The sequence below is a fragment of the Ursus maritimus genome, unplaced genomic scaffold, assembly GCF_017311325.1.
Source record: "Ursus maritimus isolate PB19 unplaced genomic scaffold, ASM1731132v1 scaffold_12, whole genome shotgun sequence".
Classification (NCBI taxonomy): domain Eukaryota; kingdom Metazoa; phylum Chordata; class Mammalia; order Carnivora; family Ursidae; genus Ursus; species Ursus maritimus.
Window position 1 is genome coordinate 72,126,472 of NW_024423564.1, and position 20,466 is coordinate 72,146,937.

At 41.2% G+C, this 20,466-nt stretch overlaps 1 protein-coding gene across 5 annotated transcripts in view; it reads right to left on the reverse strand.

Moving 5' to 3' along the window:
• NFYC (nuclear transcription factor Y subunit gamma) overlaps positions 1-20,365 on the reverse strand; it is a 66,949-nt gene extending 46,584 nt beyond the window's left edge. Inside the window, exons 1-2 of one of the 5 annotated variants that reach the window (XM_008699372.2) lie at positions 19,196-20,357; positions 4,893-4,951 (exon numbers count right to left, since the gene is read on the reverse strand). The gene's annotated coding sequence lies outside the window, so the exon portion shown is untranslated. Of the gene's footprint in view, positions 1-4,892; positions 4,952-19,195 lie in introns of all 5 variants that reach the window. The other 4 variants (XM_040627461.1, XM_008699371.2, XM_040627463.1 and 1 more) reach the window with 4 other exon arrangements.
• Positions 20,366-20,466: the final 101 nt, after the last annotated feature.

Genomic DNA, 20,466 nt, shown 5'->3' on the forward strand with positions numbered 1-20,466 from the left:
GCGAAATCCACAAAGTTCTCAGAATAAAGAGTTTTAATCAAGGCCTCATACTGTGCCCCACTTACCTTCTGCCTTCCCTGCTCCAGGCCTCTTCCCAGGCTAAAAGAGTCATTCGGTATCTACATCAGTTTTTTAAATCATACATAAACCTGGAGCAACTGATAACATATAAATCAATGACTTATAAAATATAAATTTAAGTTATCTGTTAAAATGTAATCCTTAACACACACTCCTTTCTCTTATGATTTAACTTCCCAGAATGACAGTTTTCTTACCATAAGCATTCCAATTCCCTCAAAGAAGTTTTACAAACATAACTGCTTTGAACTCCTGAAATGCCATTCTTCACTAAGAACCCTCTAGATTATAGAGAAGACAAGGTAGCGTGCAAGGAATTCTGAATCTGTTAGGCAGTTCACTCAACTATCATACCAAAAGGATTTAGAATTTTTTTGCTGGGGGAAGGAACGGAGAAGAGTGGGAGAGAGAATGAATGCAGCCCTATTGTCTTACTGCTTGAAAACTCCTAATCTAAATCTGTAACATATTCCTACCAACCACTGGACTTGAACATCAGAAGTGCAGCCTCTTTTCATCTTAAATAGAGCTTTTCAGTCTAAATCTGTATAAACAAACTTTGTCCTTCAATCTTTCAACTCCTCGGCAGTTTTTCAAGGTCACTTTTGCGAGCAACGACAGAGGCCTGCATCGAGCAACTTTGACTGCTACACCACTCCAAATCGAAGAGCCCCAAATCTAAACCTCTACCTATCCTCTCAGGTAAATCCTTTACACGAGGGGAAGCCAGGGGAAGGCAAATCAAACACCCTCCAAACTTCTCTACAAGGGCCTGCTCCTTTTCCCTACCCAGAGACTGAGTACTGCTGGCTCACTGCTCCACGCTGAGTCTGCTGCAGAAATGTTCCAATGACCTTCATTCCGTATTTGCAAAGAAGAAGAAAACAAAGAATTGCTTTTGAAAATCAAGTGTATTATAGATGTTAGTACATGGGACAGAAGAGTTCACTATTCACAAAAACTGGCTGCAAGCAACCAGCATTAGCTCCGTATCCCTAAAAGAGGGGGGAAAATTATCAAGGGCAAAAGATAGGGTACCCGTATTCTTAACTTTCCTATTCACAAACTGCAGATAAATTAGGATTCAAAATATTTCATACAGAACATGAAAAACACTTTGCTCACACCATTTTTAAAAAACCAAACCAATGTCTGACAAAATGTGTGAAACTGGTAGAAAAAGATTTGCTCCTGTCACTGCCAATATAGTGGAAAAGTATGTCTCTCACCAACATTCTAAGCTAGAATGTGTATTTTAAAACAAAGATTGTTGCTTAATTACTGGTACGTATTAGAATAGAAGCAGACAGGTAAATCAGGAAAGTTACGGGAGAATTCCACATTGGCATGTGGGCCTTCACCGTTAGAACCTGCGTCCGTGCAAACCACATTTTCACACAAATTTAGAAAAGCAGTAGTGCTGCTTCCACCTCTGAAAACACAGATGTCAACAAAGTGCATGGAAACAGAAAAAGTCTTACAACAACTCAGCTTATTCTGTAGGAAAGCTTCAGTGCACTTGAACAAAGGAAAATTATTTGGAAAACAGTTAAGTTTACCCAATGCAAAGAGAAAGTGCTTTGCTTCTGTGTACCCCTGAAAAATGATTAGCCTTTCTTCATGTACCTGATCTTGTCAATACTCAACTAGGAAAAGAAATCCTTGGTGAAGGGCATGCAAAATCTAAACAGAGCCAAGGTATTCTAGGTGCACCAAAAGGTATGCATGGAATGTAAAGTGGCCATTTTCTGAAACAGTGCAACTTGTCTACACTCTCTGAAGCTAAACAGTTTCTACCATTTTAACACAAAACAAAGAATTAAACTTACCGGGAACTGCATTAATTTTACATGTAGTTATTTATATCTCCTCGGACAGGGAGAATTTAAGTCACTCCTAGCCCTCCCCCCCAAAGGACGGAGGAAACAAAAGGCAGCAGGAGATGCAGAAACCTGAGTCTGGAATGTCCACTCCAGTGAAAGCCCGAACAGCTGTCCCCCCACCCCCCAGCAAACTATTCGCCATTTTTCTTTGTCTTTCAGCTGACCCCTGCCTCAGTGAAAAACTCCGAGGCTCCAATGAAGCCCTGCAGCCTCCTTCCACTTTAACAGTCAAAGGCATTCAATCTAGCATGCTATTTGACACCAAACCTTGCCTCCAGAGTGGTCCCATTGGCTGAGCTGCTTTATCAGCTAAGAACACAAAGCCACGATTGGCTGTTCACGTCATCAGTTACCTCCTTTGTACACTTCCTGTTTTAAAGTTACCTTGAGACGCAGAACAGGGGTCAGATCCAGACTTCAAACTATGGGGAACTTAAGGCTTGGAAATGCCTGGCAAATGCACACAGCAGATGCACTAGGGCCTCCTGTGTTTCCAAAACAGAGGAAACTGCAAATTTACAATTGTTCTTAAAATCCCACGAAAGGGTTGTTACAGTTCCCACCCAAAGGATTTCTTATTGGCTGTCAGAGTTCCATTTAAAAAATTTAAGGTAATTTAACTGCTTCGGATTGGCCATCAAAGATGTCTGTAAGATACTGCTACAGTATCCTATGGCAGTAAACCAGAGAAGCAATGTGCACAAGATCGGAAAGTTGTGACTTAACTATCTACAGTTTTCTGTTGAGCATTAACAGAAGAAGAAAAAGAAAACAGGGTGGGCTCATCCAACAGCTTCAAAGAAAATGTGACCTCTTTAACAGTAACAAATAGTGGCCATACAACAGCTTGTAGTCTTTCTAAAAAGGCATCTGTCATTACGTCCCTGGTAATTTTAAAAACCCATATCAGTACTAGGATAAATCACCTTATTTTGAAACACAAACTAAATAGGAAAATTCTGAAGTAAGATAAGAAGGCAGTGACAGAGATGGTAGCATTTCCAAAAGGTCTACCAGGAACCCGAGAGGGAAATACAATGATAAAGGGGGATGGGGAGGAACTGGCAGAGATAGAACACCAGTGACTATAGTTTAAAGCTCATTACAGTTTGATGGATTAATTAATTTAGGTTGGTCATAAAAAAATGTTGATTAGCTTTTAATATTACAGTTTTGATATCATAGAGAATAAACTTTTCTGCCACATTTTCAAGAATAAGTAGCAGGGATGATCTCAGGAGAGATACTGTGAGTACTGCAGTTACTGAAGACATTCTGGGGTTTACACCATGGTGGTCAAAGATTTGCTTATGGATTTTGGGCCCAACTACTGAGGTGTTAAGAGGAGCCTCCTAATATGGTGAAAATGAATTAACAGTCTTTTTTCTTTTCTTTTTACAAAATATTCAAATAGAAACATTGCACTATTACCAAAGGCCTTTAACAGTCTCCTTAGATCTGCTTCCTCCCTTGAAAGCTAAGTATCCCAGGACTAAACAACACAACTGTTTTGCTAGCAGAAGGAGAAATACCTCGGCTGACCTTACATGTGAGATCATCATGGGCATATGCAGAGATCTGGCAGCGCCCTGAAACAGAAGCAAGGTGGTCCTCCCAATTGCTTTGCCATATTAACTTCTACACATATTCCACTCATTTCTCACATTGAAATAATAATTTCTGAACACCACCAATTAGTGCCAGGTTCTATGCTTAGGTATGTTACAGACATCCCCCTCTAATCCTCACTATCCTCTTTTGTATGTGAGAAAGAGTGAAGGAGAAGTCTGACAACTGGCTCCTAACCATACATTGAGGATGCAAACTCAGGTCCCATACAGGGTGCTATTCTTTTTATTGTACCACAATTCTGACACCAAGACACAGGGCACCTCAGGGCACAGCCAAGGAAATTCTTAGGGGTCACACGTACGTAGAGGCAGCATAAACTATTACACCCAACTTCATTAATTTAAAAATCAGAAATCTGACTGATGTTGAGCTTGATCTCTTGGTTAGAGACCTAACTAAGTATGTGACAAAATATCACCCTCTCCCTAGGGCCCCAAACCTACTAGAAGGGACTGTCTTCTCTTCTATCTCCAGCATACTCTGCAACCCTGCAGAAAGCAACTCCTGAGCCATAAAGGGCAGTGTGGGAGGACTACCAGCTGCTACAAAAAATCTTCCCCATGCCTTTCACCACCAATCCAGGCTGAAATTTGGTTCTTGTTCCAAATCCCCATCCTTGACTCTGTGTTTGATGTACCCGATTAAACCAAACATGTCCCTTAATACTCTGTGAAGGTCTCTGGCATAGTTTTTACTAGTTCTTGGAAAGTTTGCAAGAAAAACACTTCAACCCCTATTTTTTTCTTTTTTAAAGATTTATTTATTTAGGGGCGCCTGGGTGGCTCAGCCGTTAAGCATCTGCCTTCGGCTAAGGTCACGATCCCAGGGTTCTGGGATCGAGCCCTGCATCGGACTCCCTGCTCGGCAGGAAGCCTGCTTCTCCCTCTCACACTCCCCTTGCTTGTGTTCCCTCTCTCACTGTCTCTCTCTGTTAAATAAATAAATAAAATCTTTTTTTAAAAAAAAGATTTTATTTATTTATTTGAAAGAAACTTAAGCAAGCTTAAGCAGGAACTCTGCACTCTACTTGGGGCTCTATCTCACACCCCTGAGGTCATGACCTGAGCTGAAACCAAGAATCAGACACATAACCAACTGCACCACCCAGGTGCCCCTCAACCCCTATTTCTCATCAACAGCCACCTTGCTATAATTCAAGCTACTAGTGGGAAAAGAACTGAAATTATCCTAGAATTTCCATGTGGCAGCCTGGCCCATTCATTTACTATTGCTCTCCCCTCTCTAGCCTGTTACTGTAGATAAAAGCCTCATGGGATCGCTGGGATTCCAACTCACATTCTTCCCTGGTCCTGGATCTCAGCAGCCCTCCAACGAGACAACTGTGTCGTCTTGCCCTAAAAAACAACCAGATCACTATGAGGCAAAATGAAGGCCTCTGATTAAGTGGTTCAAGCTTAAATGCTCTCAAAGTAGGTATGGTGGGAACTGATGCTCTTGGTCAGAAAATTCTATGATCCTGGCCAAGTTACTTAACCATCTCTGAGCTCACTTCTTCATGTATAAAATGGAAAAAAATAACACCAACCCATGGGAATGTTGAGTCTTAAATGACAGGGTAAAGCACTCAGCATTAATACCTAGCAAGTGGTAGGTACTCAATTAATATCTAAATATATACTTGACTGTAGCACTTATCGCACATTATAATTACTTTCAACCATGTCTCTATTGCCAGAGGAGGGCTTCCTGCAGACAGTGGCTGTGTTTTATTTATATCTACATATATCCCCAGTACTCAGTACAGAGGTGTATATCAAACACAACCTTAGCCATAGTGTCAACAAAGTAACAAGGAGTAGTGGGGATTGAGGAAAACTGGACAGTGCATGTCCCACTTAAAGGGGCAGCCACTGTTCAGCTCCAACTGACAAAGGCCATGAAGAAATACTAGTCCACTGCAGCAAAAGCTCAGAATCAATAAAAGCAAAAGCCAGATCCTGAACCCCAAAAGTTGATGCTAGAACAGCTCTTGACCTGGCATCCTGAGGAATGACTGAAGGACAACAGTTATGGCAGAAGTTGGCCTTAACCACCATGACAGCTCTTGTCAAGGACAGGGTCTTGCTCAGTCCCCCAGATAACCTAATCTTGGAGGCTATATTGTAACACATCAGAAGCATAACTAGCAGCAAAGATACTGGGCTCTTCAGTGCCCTGAACAAACATTTTATTGATGGTACCCGAACTGATTCCTTTGGACGTAGTACAGTAAGTAAACCCGGAAGCCCCAAGAAATATCAGAGAACCTCTTAAGAAAAATGAACTTTTCATATGTTGTGATGTAAACAAAAAGTCATATTCATTTGAATATTAAATACATTGTATGACTTATTATATATTAAGATGTATATAGCAGTTTTGTACTGATATCGTGATAGGTTAAGGGAATGGGGTATTTTTTTTTTTAAAGAATCCCTTTAATGCAACCACTCAGAGTCAAACACTGCATTTTGCTTATGTAAATGAGAAACAAGGCTGAGTAAGTCTCCCACTCTTAGATAATACTATGCAAACTGTTTTGTAATCTTTCTCACTTAAAAAATGTGAACTTTCCACATCAAATATATATCTATATCACTTATAATTGGGTTACATTTGATTGAATGGGTGTACTATAATTTTCAATCTGTTTTATATTAATAACTTCAGTGTCTTCAATTGTTTTTTTTACTTTTGAAATTTTTTTTTTAAAGATTTATTTATTTGACAGAGAGAGAGAGACAGCAAGTGAGAGAGGGAACACAAGCAGGGGGAGTGGGAGAGGAAGAAGCAGGCTCCCAGCGGAGGAGCCTGAGTCGGGGCTCGATCCCAGAACACCGGGGTCACGCCCTGAGCCGAAGGTAGACGCTTATCGACTGAGCCACCCAAGCGCCCCTACCTTTTGAAATTTTTGAGTATAGCTGACATGTTACACTAGTTTCAGGTGCATAGCATAGTGATTCAACTTTTCTATGTTGTTATGCTCACCACAACTGTAGCTACCATCTGTCACCATACAACACAATTACAGTATCACTGACTATATTCCCTATGCTGTGCCTGTCATTCCTGTGGTTTATTCATTCCATAACTGGAAACCTGTATCTCCCACACCATTTCAGCCATTCCATGCCCCCCCCCCGGGCAACCATCAGTATGTTTTCTGTATTTATAGGTTTATGCTTTTTCATTGTTCATTTGTTTTGTTTTTTAGATTCCACATATGAGTAAAATCATATAGTACCTGTCTTTCTCAGTCTGACTTATTTCAGTTAGCGCAATATCCTCTAGGTCCATCCATGTTGTCACAAATGGCATAATCTCATCCTTTTATATGGCTGTGTAATATTCCAGTGTGTGTGTGTGTGGTGTGTGTGTGTGTGTACACACACACACCGCATCCTCCTATCCACTAGTCTACTGATGGACACTGAGGTTGCTTCCACATCTTGGCTATTATAAATAATGCCAAGGCTACAATGAACACAGGGGTACATATATCTTTTTGAATTAGTGTTTTCATTTTCTTTGGGTAGAAAGCTAGTAGTGGATTTACTGGATCATAATGGTATTTCTATTTTTAATTTTTTGAGGAATCTCCATACTGTTTTCCACAGTGGCTGTACCAATTTACATTTCCACCAACAGCATACAAAGGTTCCTTTTTCTCCACACCCTTGCCAACACTTATTTCTTGTCTTTTTAATTTTAGCCTTTCTGACAGGTGTAAGGTGCTGTATCACTGTGTCTTTGATTTCCATTTTCCTGATGATTAGTGATGTTGAGCACCTTTTCATGTGTTTGTTAGCCATCTGTATGTCTTCTTTGGAAAAATGTCTTTTCAGGTCCTTTGCCCATTTTTTAAACTGGATTTTTTTGGGGGGGGTACTGAAATGTATAAGGTCTTCATATATTTTAGATATTAATCCCTCAATGTCTTCAATTTTAAAATATTATAAATAGCATCACAGAGAACATCCATTATGCCCATTCCTTGTACCCTCATTATCCCTTCCAGAACCACAGCAATGGTTTCATAAATAGTATCATTTTGTCTGGTTAAAAAACAAAAAATAAAAAACAAAACAAAAACCCATCAAAACCAGATTGTTTTAATGTTAAATCTTCCCATTTTCAATTTTGGTTCGAATTTTTTAAATTATAAGCAGATCAGAGAAAATTAAGGGCTGCCAGATTGTTGCTTCTGACCCATATCTTTCACCTGACTTGGTCGTGAGCAACTATTAGTTCTTTCCCAAATCCACCTTCAAGGTTTAAAAGAATATGTCAACACATTTTCAAAAGAATCTGACAGAAGTTCTGAAGATCATCCCCAAAGAAGTCCCAGAAACATTCTGAGCAATGACAATATCACTAGAATAAGGAACACAGGGCTTGCTGGTGCCCAGTAAATCGCTGCCCAATAAATTAATGAAGTAAACCAATAAATGAGACCTTAAGTGGATCATAAATTCTGAATTATTTGTTTTTTTAAAAATAAATTATATTCTCCAAAGCATAAATTAAAACCAATGGATGGAAAACTATTCTAGAAAACTATTCTATTCTCTCATAGCTGTCCAAAGATGGCACAAGCTGCTTCAGAAGCTATGGATGGGGTTGTTAGCACAGGCTGTTTGAACACTTGACAGGAATATGTAAAGACAAGATGAAAAAGAGCAGCCATGTGGAGAAGCAAAGGAAAAAAAGCCCAGTCTTTGCAGTTAGACAGATTTAGATTCTAATCCCTCCTCACCTCTTTTTAGCTGAGTAACCTCAAACTAGTTACTTAACCCCACTGAGGCCAATCGCCTAAACTATAAACCATCTTGCAAGGCTATAAGGATTAGGGATACTTTCATTCATTCAATCGATACTTATGTGCTGGTATTGTGCTAAGATCTGGGGATCCTAAACAATACACAGTCCTGTCCTCAAGGAGACTAAAGTCTATTAAATTAAAATAGGCAGTCATAGTGCTGTGTGTCAAGAGTTCCAACAGGACCATGCATAGTATAAGACACAAGCAGAGCCCTAACCCAGGGCCTAACTCAATTCAGGCTGGTCAAAGGCTTCTTGGGAGATTTTAAATTGTAAGAATAGGAACCTACTGAGACAGACAAGCAAACTGCATGTGCGAAGTCCTGGAGCTGACAGAAAGCATTACATTCCTGGAATGGCTATGGTTTGCTATGGCAGCAGCCCAGAGACAAGAGACTAGAAGTTAACCTAGAAAAGTGAACAGGGCTGGACAAGACTAAGATACTAGAACTTTATTCTGAGGACAATAGGGAGCCACTGAAGAGCTTTAAGCATGGGACTGGCACAATCAGAATTACCCTTTGAAAAGGTCACATTTGGGCTATAGTATGGAGAAGTGGACAGACAGCAGGGCAGATGAGACCCTGCGTCATCTAGCTAATGGAAAATGTGGTAGTGCAGATGTTGAAAAGATGAATGGGAAATATTAAGAAGATAAAAAATCATGAAGACCAGTGGTTAACAATGCCTGTGGAATAACAGCACTGTGACGGATAAACAGCAAGTACTCTAAAAAATGGTAGCTGCTAGTATTATCGTTGATATAGGCAACTGGGTTAGATGAGCTTTTTTTTTTTTTAAGATTTTATTTATTTATTTATTTAACAGAGAGAGACAGCGAGAGAGGGAACACCAGCATGGGAAGTGGGAGAGGGAGAAACAGGCTTCCCGCCAAGCAGGGAGCCCAATGCGGGGCTTGATCCCAGGACCCTGGGATCATGACCTGAGCCAAAGGCAGATGCTTAACGGCTGAGCCACCCAGGGACCCCTAGAATGACCTTTTGAAATCACATTTATCCCTAAGAGTCTAAGTGATTTTGGAGACATATGTTGTATGCTCCCAGACAAATCCTTTTCCACTATTGGCCAAGCTGTCCTATACAAAAAAGATTCACTTTTTTACTCATAAACTCTCCACACCAGAACTGTTCAACTGGGCTCCACTACACACTAGTCATAACATGAAATGCCTTTTAGATGTTCTCACAAACAGGGTTCCATGGCCAAATAAGTTCAAGAAACACTGCATTATGTATCCTCTCTCTTGAAGGGTCATATGGCACACCAACACACACGCTCTGAATACTAATTCTGCAGTAAGGAAATGCATTTCACTTTAGCCATCTTTCAGTCAAGGATCCTTTTTCCAACTCCAGAGGACATTTATTACATTGTATGAGAACTAATGTTCAATGAAACAGCTTAGGAAATGCCGCCTTAAGCTGCCTTACAGATTTTAGTGGAATGAAAAGATTATAGGCAACTCTATTCTGACCACCTTCTAAAATGGTTGGTTTTACACACATTATGGCATTTCCCTTTTAATTTAGTCCTACTGAAAATGACATTAAATATCACCATAAATAGCAATCCTCTGCCTTCCAAATTATCGCCAACCAAGTGTGCTTTGCTTTTTTAAAAGGCCACAACTTTGTCAGCTGATAATGAGCAAATTCTAAGCTACTTACCCTTCAGGGTACAGTAATAATTTTTAAGACAGTTAAAAATGACAAAGATGTTCAACTGTGCAGATTGCATGTACTTTCACTTTCTACTTTTATCTGAACGATCATGCCACTAGTGAGGGGATATGTTTTCTTAACACTGGGCAAAGAAACTCACTTCACATAGATCAGCGGACAATGTGCAGCTTCGGAGGGCAGGGTTAACAAGAGTAGAAATTGTGAAAACCTTCAGTACAGTAGTCCCCCCTTATATATAGGAGATACATTCCAACCCCCCCACCCAGTGGATGCCTGAAACTGCGGATAGTACCGAACCCCATATACACTATGTTTCTTCCTATACGTACATATCTATGATGTAAGTTTAACTCATAAGTTAGGCACAGTAAAGAGATCAGCAACAATAACTAATAATAAAAGAGAACAATTGTAACAATATACTGTTATGTGAATGTGGTCTTTCTCTCTCTCGAAATCTCTTTCTGGTCTGCACTCACCCTTCTTGTGATGATGTGAGATGATAAAAGGCCTGTGTGATGAGATGAAGTGAGAGGAATGACAGGCATTGCGATGCAGCGTTAGGCCACTACTGATCTGACAATAATCAGAAGGATCATCTGCTTCTGGACCTCGGATGACTGAGGTAACTGAAACTGCAAAAAGCAAAACTGCGAAGAATGGGTGGACTGCTGTAACTCTAATAGATTTAAGCCAATGACATCATACAAAATATTCTATACTCCAATATCATTTCCTATGAGTCACTGAACCATTTATTGAAGCACTGCTCAAGATCACTATTTATAGCTCCTACCTTTGAATGTATTTAAGATTAATTATTGAATCTGATCTAACAATATACTGTTGATTTTAAATGGAGAGTATTCATCTAAATAAGACACTTTATATACCTTGGACATGAAGATTTGAACCTTTGAGTTAAACCTATTCTACTGGAAACATTCAAATGCAAAGGTTAGCTTAGTCCCTCTCTCTAAACTGCACCTGAAGTTTATCCATTAGAAGGCTCTCGTTGTATAAAAGTACACTGAATTTAGAAGTAATCTGTCTGCAGACAAGTAAGGACTTTTTTTTTTTTTTTAAGATTTTCTTTTTAAGCAATCTCCACACTCAACATGGGGCTCGAACCCACAACCCCAAGATCAAAAGTCACACACTCCACTGACTGAGTCAGGCAGGTACCCCCCAACGAATAAAGACTTAAACCAAAATAGGAAATACAACTCCCGTGCTGAAAATGAGCACAGATGTTGCTTCACTGCTATCAGGTACATCACTGCCAAAACATGGAGAAGTGTGGGAAAGGTGGAGCAAATTTTGCAACCTGGCAAAAATTTCTGCAGGCAGAGATTTTTTCCTGAACCATTCTACAATGTTGCCTTCCTGCTTACTTCAAAGAAAATGTTACCCAGGTGACTAGAAACCAAACTGACAGTCCTACTTCAACGGACAATTTCTACAATTAGAAAAATTTTTAAATGACTATAATGCAAATCTCTTTCTGGACTGAAGGATAAAACTGGTTGTTCTGATTTCAATAATTACTGCTATTTGGCAAATAAGGAAGAGTTCTCATCTCATCAAAATCATTACCACTCAGCATCTGAGGATGAACAGAGCCATCGGGAGACAACCTAACCCTGAAATAAATGGTCCTACTACTTCGTACATTCATAAATATAGACTAATAATAATATAGGTCCACTGTAAATCAGCTCCTAAACCACAATATAACTAAATTAGGTTATTTCTTTCATGCCAAGTGGTTGCTCCCCCATGCAGAAATCTTACCATACGTAAAAGAGTAGATAATTATAAAAGGCCTCCTCATTAGGGAAGCTCTAACAGGCTGAAAGGATAGATTTTATGCTGTTCTAAAAAGAAAATGATGTGCCCTACCACTTATTAAGGTCCACTTGGTGACTGGCACCTACCGTCTGCTACTGTATTCATTTTTCATAACTACTCTGTAAGACAGGTGTCATTACCACTACTTTACATAGGAAGAAGCTAAGGCTCAGACAGGTTAAGAAACTGACCTCCAGCTCACACAGAGAGTAAATGCATCACAGAAGAATTCTTTCCCAGGTCTGACTCCAGCGTCAGCAACTACACTACCCCCTCCCAATAGCACTTTTTGGCCAAAGTATTTTAAATCCATTTCCTCCAACAATTAATCTACTTAAATTATGTTAAGTGCTTTCAGTCTCTGGGAAAATACGAAAATGACCTTGTAGCCTTCCTAACTAGTCACAGCACATGCATGAAAAACTGAATAAACAAAATGAAAAGAGAGACTGGAAGACATCAGATAACTCACAATCAGTTTGCTTTGAGCACAAGAAACTGAATGGAAAAGAACAACTTGCTGGCTAAGGAATGTTCCTCCTAGGTTGTATGCCTGAGGCTGGAATGAACCTCAAGAAGGTCATCTGTGACTTTAATAATGTCCTCTGCCATTCTCCTACGAATGAGGCAAACTTGCCAAAATACAAAAGATGTGGGGTGCCTGGGTGGCTCAGTCATTGAGCGTCTGTCTGCCTTCGGCTCAGGGCATGATCCCCGGGTCCTGGGATGGAGCCCCAGGTCAGGTTCCTCCCCTGGGAGCCTGCTTCTTCCTCTCCCACTCCCCCTGCTTATGTTCCCTCTCTCGCTGGCTGGCTCTCTGTCAAATAAATAAATAAAATCTTTAAAAATAAAAAAAAATTAGATTAATTATTGAATCTGATCTAACAATATACTGTTGATTTTAAATGGAGAGTATTCATCTAAATAAGACACTTTATATACCTTGGACATGAAGATTTGAACCTTTGAGTTAAACCTATTCTACTGGAAACATTCAAATGCAAAGGTTAGCTTAGTCCCTCTCTCTAAACTGCACCTGAAGTTTATCCATTAGAAGGCTCTCGTTGTATAAAAGTACACTGAATTTAGAAGTAATCTGTCTGCAGACAAGTAAGGACTTTTTTTTTTTTTTTAAGATTTTCTTTTTAAGCAATCTCCACACTCAACATGGGGCTCGAACCCACAACCCCAAGATCAAAAGTCACACACTCCACTGACTGAGTCAGGCAGGTACCCCCCAACGAATAAAGACTTAAACCAAAATAGGAAATACAACTCCCGTGCTGAAAATGAGCACAGATGTTGCTTCACTGCTATCAGGTACATCACTGCCAAAACATGGAGAAGTGTGGGAAAGGTGGAGCAAATTTTGCAACCTGGCAAAAATTTCTGCAGGCAGAGATTTTTTCCTGAACCATTCTACAATGTTGCCTTCCTGCTTACTTCAAAGAAAATGTTACCCAGGTGACTAGAAACCAAACTGACAGTCCTACTTCAACGGACAATTTCTACAATTAGAAAAATTTTTAAATGACTATAATGCAAATCTCTTTCTGGACTGAAGGATAAAACTGGTTGTTCTGATTTCAATAATTACTGCTATTTGGCAAATAAGGAAGAGTTCTCATCTCATCAAAATCATTACCACTCAGCATCTGAGGATGAACAGAGCCATCGGGAGACAACCTAACCCTGAAATAAATGGTCCTACTACTTCGTACATTCATAAATATAGACTAATAATAATATAGGTCCACTGTAAATCAGCTCCTAAACCACAATATAACTAAATTAGGTTATTTCTTTCATGCCAAGTGGTTGCTCCCCCATGCAGAAATCTTACCATACGTAAAAGAGTAGATAATTATAAAAGGCCTCCTCATTAGGGAAGCTCTAACAGGCTGAAAGGATAGATTTTATGCTGTTCTAAAAAGAAAATGATGTGCCCTACCACTTATTAAGGTCCACTTGGTGACTGGCACCTACCGTCTGCTACTGTATTCATTTTTCATAACTACTCTGTAAGACAGGTGTCATTACCACTACTTTACATAGGAAGAAGCTAAGGCTCAGACAGGTTAAGAAACTGACCTCCAGCTCACACAGAGAGTAAATGCATCACAGAAGAATTCTTTCCCAGGTCTGACTCCAGCGTCAGCAACTACACTACCCCCTCCCAATAGCACTTTTTGGCCAAAGTATTTTAAATCCATTTCCTCCAACAATTAATCTACTTAAATTATGTTAAGTGCTTTCAGTCTCTGGGAAAATACGAAAATGACCTTGTAGCCTTCCTAACTAGTCACAGCACATGCATGAAAAACTGAATAAACAAAATGAAAAGAGAGACTGGAAGACATCAGATAACTCACAATCAGTTTGCTTTGAGCACAAGAAACTGAATGGAAAAGAACAACTTGCTGGCTAAGGAATGTTCCTCCTAGGTTGTATGCCTGAGGCTGGAATGAACCTCAAGAAGGTCATCTGTGACTTTAATAATGTCCTCTGCCATTCTCCTACAATGAGGCAAACTTGCCAAAATACAAAAGATGTGGGGTGCCCGGGTGGCTCTGCCATTCTCCTACGAATGAGGCAAACTTGCCAAAATACAAAAGATGTGGGGTGCCTGGGTGGCTCAGTCATTGAGCGTCTGTCTGCCTTCGGCTCAGGGCATGATCCCCGGGTCCTGGGATGGAGCCCCAGGTCAGGTTCCTCCCCTGGGAGCCTGCTTCTTCCTCTCCCACTCCCCCTGCTTATGTTCCCTCTCTCGCTGGCTGGCTCTCTGTCAAATAAATAAATAAAATCTTTAAAAATAAAAAAAAATTAAAATAAAAAGTCAGGCTTCCTGATATATAATTAAAAAAAATACAAAAGATGCTGTAGAGTCATCTCCATCATCAAGTCAATGTTTCCACGGAAGATGCAATGCTGCCCAGTGGAATGAGCACTGGACTGGGAATCCAGTAATCTGGATTAGGCCTTGTTCTCCCCTTGCATAGCCAAGTGACCTTGTCAAGGTCATCCCACTCTTTAGGGTCTCAGCACAAAGCACTTACCTGAAAGAAATCAAAAGCCACTTCCTGATCTAAGATGCAAGAATTTTTCTTTTCTAATATTTTTTGGTGTCGAGAGAACACAGTGTTTGGGGCACCTGGGTGGCTCAGTCAGTTAAGTGTTCAACTCTTGATTTCAGCTCAGGTCATGATCTCAGGGTGGTGAGGTGGAGAAGATTCTATCTCTCTCTTTGAGCGTCCAACTCTTGATGCTGGCTCCAGTTGTGGTCTCAGGGTCCTGGAACTGAGCCTCATGTCAGCTACGCACTCAGCGTGGAATCTGCTTGAGAGTCTCTCTCTCCTTCTCCTTCTGCCCCCCCCTCAACAAGCTCTGTCGCTAAATAAATAAAATCTTAAAAAAAAAGTCTCTCTCCCTCTTCCGTCCCCCATCCTCCCTCATGCATTCTCACTCACTCTCAAGAAAGAAAAGAACCCAGTAATTAAGAGTAAGGGTTCCACAAATTTTGTACGAATTAAGAGTTATAGTCCAATGCTTGAATCTGGGCTCTGCCACCTTATGTGACCTGGAACAAATTAGTTAACTCCTTAGTTTCTTCACACCTAAAAATGAAGGTGGTAATAGGATCTACCATGTGGCCTGTGCGGATAATATGCATAATACATTTATAACCTAGCCGGTACAAGGAAATCACTCAATCAAAGGTAGTAACTATAATATCATTCCTGAGTTTGAGTCATAGATTTTTAGTGGTTCGGTATCTCTGAACTAAAACAGATGTGAATTTCAAAATTGCCTCAAAACTGAACTAGCACCGGCTCTTCATTTCACTTTGCCTCTACTTCTCTGTAAGTGGGGATAAGAAACCCTGTATCTTTTCTAGTACAATGAATCAATTTTGACCAAATGGAAAATATGTACGTATAAATGAGATAACAGAATTGTTGTAAGGATTTAGATAACAAAACATGGACACAGTCTGTTAAGTATTAAACATTAGTATGAGTCTCCTTAGAAGGCCAAGTTGATGTTCTCAAGTTTTTAACATAAACGCAGACCTCCTGGGAGTTCAAGATTTCTAGGGTGGTCAATTCCAGATGGTAACAAGGCCCAGCAACCGGCCATGGGTGTAAGGAGCTAATGGGAATGAAGGTGATCACCGGTGTGGAAGAACAGATAGTCGCAAATATGTGCAGCTTGTTTTTGCAACCTTGTCTAGATTTACTAAAAAGAAACTAAGTTATGGATGCCATAACATTCCTCATATTCGGCTAACTTAATGATTGAGTCAAACAAAGGTTAGATGACCAATGTACAAAATGCATGGCAAGCCCTATTTCCCCTTGTTCTTTTGACTCTATCTTCCACACTGCAATGTAACTGCAAATAAAAGGGAGGAGACCCTCACCTAATTGTATCAAGTCATAAAGCAACTCAGACTTCTAATTCACTGGTCTCCCCTTGAAACCAGAGTTATTTAAAGATTTCCAAGCAAATACTAGAACTGCAAATAATTTTTTGTATCCAGTGTTAATTTTACACATCATTTAGGATAAGCATATACTAGACTCAATATCCCATGGTTTGAAGAAAGCATTAGGCTTCTGCATAGGTCCCAGTGTTTGGAGAAAAACATCTTAAATAAGTAATGATATATGAAAAAGCTCCCAAATGAGTTTTTATACATTTGGTAGCCCCTCGCTCCTTGGCATTAATCACTGCCATAGAGAGAGAGACTATGTCATCAATTTTCTTAAGTCTGATTTTAAAGAATGAGATTCTTAAACTTTCTGAACATATTTTTTCCCTATTATCTACCTGGCTTCAGAAAAACTCCAACAGTTTACTTTGTAAATCTTTCAGTACACAATAGGAAACAAGAGATATGATTTAAATACCTCGTTGAAGAACCTATATTCTATCCTGTGATCTGAATTTTTGAAACAGTACAACAAATTCTTTTAAATTATATTCACCCCACTCAATACACTCCTGACACCCAGCAATCAAAAGAAAGATGACCCACTTTGTACTATAACACTAGCTGGAAGTTTGAGTAGTCAGGTTTATACTGATAGCATGACATAGCAGTTAAAACTACAGGCTGTGGCATCAGACAACTTGGATTTGAATCCCAGTTCAACCACTGAGTGACACTGGACAAGTTACAACCTCTGTGATCCTCAATTTTCTCATCTCCAATATGGGAATGATAATGCCTACCTAACAAGAATGGGGTAGTAAATGTACCTCAAAATATCAATTCCCTTCCTCTACTACTTTCCTTTTCGCTCTTGAAAATTTTGTTGCATTCACGTAAAACTGACCAAATTTGAAAACTGGAGAAGTTTCTGGAAACTGGTATGAAAACAGATGTATAACACCTATCTAAAGCTAGAAAGGACCACCTAATATAGAAAATGAAAAACAAATTAGGAAACACAGAGGTTTAACACAAATATGTTTCTATGATCCCCAAACCTTGGGAAGAGCAAATGTAGAACAATTCATTAAAATAAAATGGAAAGTGATAAAATATCCCAAGCTGACTCTTAACAACTCTTGACTAGAACAAAAGGTTTTTGAAATAAAACCAGAAAGTGTTGACAAGTTCTGTAACTACTGACAAGATGCAAGAAACTATGCACTAGTTTATTCTCCTTCCAAGCTTCTTATTTAAAAAAATAATAATAATTTAAGTGCACATGAGGGTGGGTGTACTTTTTAGGCATATATAAAAGAAAACAAATAAGCCAGGTCCAGAATCTCTGTTAAGCTCTTTTCCACTAACGAGGAACCTAACAATATCCATTCAACAAATAAATGCCAAGCATCTAATATCTGCTAGCAAATGTAGCTTTAGAAACTCAGCCCCAACGATACTGTATCCTTCCTAATGCAGGAAAATTTCATACATAACGTCTCAAAGTTAGCTGCATGGTCCTGAGACCCAATAGTCTATAACTGCTCCCTTACTATAATTCCCAAGTCTGAAAATGTTCCACACAATGCTTCACACTTCCTCATTCCTACAGACAGGTCACTGCTTAATGCTGTGCCTCTTAGGCTTGGCATTCAGTTCTTAAGACCCGGTACACAGATCCAATAGGATCCCTCTCAGGCTTGTTGTTTACTTTCTCCTGATATCACATCCCAGATCTGGTAACTGGAACCTCGGTTTCAATGCTGGCACTCTCCAGCAAAATCCCGATCTGATCCTATCGCTTAGATAGGTCCCTAACGCCCTCATGGCCTTTCTTCCTATACCATGCCCTCAGACGTGGCATCCGTGGACATCGAGGTCACTCACAAACTGTGTTACACTCCCGTCTATCTTAACTATAGAAAACAAACTGATGGTTATCAGAGAGGAGGCAGGTCAGGGGATGGGTGAAGTAGGTGATGGGGATGAAGGAATACACTTGTCGCGATGAGCACTAGGCGATGTATGGAATTGTTGAGTCACTACATTGTACACCTGAAACTAAAGTAACACTGTATGTTGCACAAAAAGGAAAAAAAAGCAAAACAAAACAAACAAAAACCCTCCAAGTCTAGCTCTCTCGGCTCTCGAAGACCCTCTCAGCCCCTAAGTCAGGTTTCAGGGTTTCCAAGTTTGGCACCCTTGGGGCTTATACGCCCTTATACTGGGCCACGCATGTTCCATGGAGGGTACCTCTGGAGTTAGGAGCGCCACCCACTCCGGGCCGTGCACAGGCTATCCCCGAAGTACCTGCCAGACCATCACCCTGTCTTCCCCCTTAAGGTCTCTAAGTTCGCCCCCAGCCTCCATCCCATGCCTGCACCGAAGGGGGTCACCACCCTGCTGCCCAAGCCCGAGACGCGCGCACCCCTGCAGCCGCCGACTCCATCACCCCCCAGGCCGGAGCCAGCGCGACCAATAAGGTGCCAGGTCCGCGGCCTCCCCGCCACCGACCAATCACGAGCGAGCCCCCCCGCAGTCGCCTTCCGCCAATGGGAGAAAGCCCGCGGGCCGGGCCGACGAGGCGCACGGACCCCAGGAGCGCGACGGCGGCGGCAGCGGCGGGTCCGGCGAGAACACAACATGGCGGCGGGCAGGCCGGACCGAACTACAGCAGCGGCCGCGAGAGGGAAGTGAGGTCTCCGCCGAAGGCGGGAAGCGCTGCCCCTCCCCCCGCCGCCGCCGCTCGCCTCTCACCCTCCCTCCCACAGACGCTCCCGCACACTCACACGCCTCTGCTCAGGAGTCCAGGGAAGAGCAGGAGCCGCCCCCGCGCTCCTGCGGAGTGGGCAATGCAGAGGCCTGGGCACGGCGGAGGGGAGGGGGAAGCGTGCGTCACGGAGAACGGAGCGCGCGCGCGAAGCGGGGGCACAAACAAGATGGCGGCCACGCCGTTTGCACCGTCTGCTCCCTTCCCCTCCCCCTCCCTTGGCGCCTGGACTCCCTGTATCTTGTAATGCGCAGAAGCTGAGTTGTTTGAAGTCTCGCGAGAATTAGGAAGGGGCGACGTCCCGGGGAGGCGGAATGAGGTCAGAGAGCCTTCTGACCCCACCCACTTCTAGGGGATCCGGAGGCGTTGCCTGGTGACCTCCACAGGGCGTTCTTCGCTTGTGGGCCTTTGATGTGGCGCGCACACTTGAATATTAAGAAATACGGTTTTTGGGTTTGGGTTTTTTTTTTTTTAATTTGGGAGGAAGGAGAGCTGGGGGACGAAGGACGACATGGGGATGCTCGATTACGTGCGCCGCTAAAGAAGATAGCTACCAGTACCATAAAAGGGGACTTACGACCAAAACTGTAAAATGATATACTCCAGAGTAAAGAACAGCACCTCCCAAGAATTATTAGCGTGTAACCCTACGTCGTACATAGACACTGCTTTTCTCATTTGAATGCAGTTTAAAACTGCCATCAAGACAATTGAAAACTCCATGAGGATTACATCTTTTTGATACCTTATCTCTTTAATCTCCACAACCAGCTGGTCCCGAGGCATTAATATTTTCTGTTTTACAGATAAAACTGATGCTCAGAAGGGTTAAGTAACTCGATCAAAGTCCCACAGCTAGCAAGTGTCCAAACTCAATTTGAGTAGCTCCAAAACCTGTAGATGAATTGTCTACAATGAGCCAATGAGTTAAGTGTAAGCGCGGAGAGAAATGAAACTGCTCTTGCGGTTACCTTGAATTTTATAAATGACCTTGGAGCCTTTTTGAGACTTGGGTTCCACTTGGGTTGCAGGAGTCTTCAACAATATAATCAACATTATTATTCTTTCTTTCCTTTGAATGTATGACTCTGGTGATAAAGGTGTTAAGAATACTGGAATAGCCCTTGACATGAATTCAGGAAAATTGTTTCCGAATCCAACCTGAATAAATCTCACTTCAGGCACTCAATAAATTTTTTTTTTAAGATTTTTTTTATTTATCTATGTGACAGAGAGACAGCCAGCGAGAGAGGGAGCACAGCTGGGGAGAGGGAGAGGAAGAAGCAGGCT